The following is a 1859-nucleotide window of genomic DNA, read 5'->3' as shown; positions in this document are numbered from 1 at the left end:
TCTCCTCTCCCTCTCCTTTTCCTCTTCTCTTCTCCTTTTCTCCTTTTCTCTTCTTTTCCCCTTCTCTTCCCCTTCTCTTCCTCTCTCCTCTCCTCTGTTTCCCTCCCTCCTTCCCTTCCTTCCCTCCCTCCCTCCTTCCTTTTTCTTTCTTTTTTTTTTCTTCTTTTGGTAGAGTCTTGCTCTGTTGCCCAGGCTGCAGTGCAGTGGTGCAATCTCAGCTCACTGCAACCCCCACCTCCCGAGTTCAAGCAATTCTCCTGCCTCAGCTTCCCCAGTTACTGGTACTACAGTTGCATACCACCATGCCCAGCTAATTTTTGTATTTTTAGTAGAGACGGGGTTTTGTCATATTGGCCAGGCTGATCTCGAACTCCTGACCTCAGGTGATCCGCCTGCCTCAGCCTCCCAAAGTGCTGAGATTACAGGCATGAGCCACTGTGCCCGGCCTGATTCTCTATGATTCTACCTTTAAAAGACAGCACATGTACCAAGCCTTTTTCAGAAAGCTTTTCTCTTAACTCTTTCTAATACTGAATTTTCTCTCTATTATCCTTACCCACTTCTGGCTGACAATTAGTGAACACAATTTAACTTCTTAAAAAAATACCGGTGTCTATGCTTATATTGCTCGCTTAAATCATTTGAATTACAAAGGCATCTACAAATAATAAAAGTAAAGAGTGTAGACAGATTAGGGATCGTAATTCTTCAAGTGCCATCCATCCCAGATTTCCATTATAGCCCAGCATGTGTGTAATTGTGCAGTGGGAGGTAAGTAGTACCCAGGACATTGCATGTACAATACTTTGAAACAAAGTGGCAACAGAGATTTCCTGACTCAGGTATGTAACCCAACTGCTGGTTTAGATGAAGTGCTGAGAATATTTAGAAAAAGCACTTTAAAAAGCATCGAGAGATTATCATGAAAATAATTGGAGGCAAAGTCACTAGGCTGGCTTGTGAGAGGCAGCACACCATGGCTGTAAACCCGTTCACAAAAAACTATGTTAGAGACATTAGGAATTCAGGTTTTGAAAATCTTTTTTTCTATTTATTTGTTATTTACATACCAAAAAACCACATTAAAATAGTCCTCCCTTCAACATGGCTATCTTTTTTCAAGTTTTATGTGCATACCTCTCTCAGCACTTAAATGGAATAACTGTTGCAGCATTTGGGGGTTGTTATTCTTTTAGACATTTGCAGATCTTATCTCCGGGTGACTGGGGGCCCAGAGTTAAGTATTTGTTAGGCAATCTCTGCGAACTTTGACCTTACCTAGTTGGCTTATATGAAATATGTAGAATGCGCTGCAGTAGCCATTGTAAGAAAGTACTGTACTGGTTTTTTGGGGCTTCTTGTTGTTGTTTGGTCTGAGAATGTACTGCCAACCCATCTTTTATAAGAGAGAACTGATTTTGATACGTATTTTAAAATATGATAGTATAGAGTTAATGGATGTTAAAATTTTATTTCTTTGTTTTGGTAAGTAGATTAAATTGAGAATCATATGGTCAGTACATTTGAGAATTATATGACCAGTATATAATAATACTGGGCATAACCATTTGCCATCTTTTCCTGTTATCATCACATAGAGTGGGTGGGAAGAATGAATAGAAATCACTCTAAAATAATGATAAATGGTTTTTAAAACTCTATATTGAATACATTCCAGCTGAAAATGACTCTTCTTTTTCACTTTGGTGATATCAGCCTCAGGGTAAAAAAAAAAATGTGTTTATAAAAAACAGTTTCATAAATCTTTTAGTTATAAACAGGAAAGTTTTATATTAGTGTGTCATTTCATTTCTAGACTGTTGATGGTGATGATGATAAAGAATTTGGAGCCAATTTTG

Source organism: Mandrillus leucophaeus, unplaced genomic scaffold (assembly GCF_000951045.1).
Source record: "Mandrillus leucophaeus isolate KB7577 unplaced genomic scaffold, Mleu.le_1.0 Scaffold79, whole genome shotgun sequence".
Taxonomy (NCBI): Eukaryota; Metazoa; Chordata; class Mammalia; order Primates; family Cercopithecidae; genus Mandrillus; species Mandrillus leucophaeus.
Note: the sequence above shows the minus strand (reverse complement) of the source record.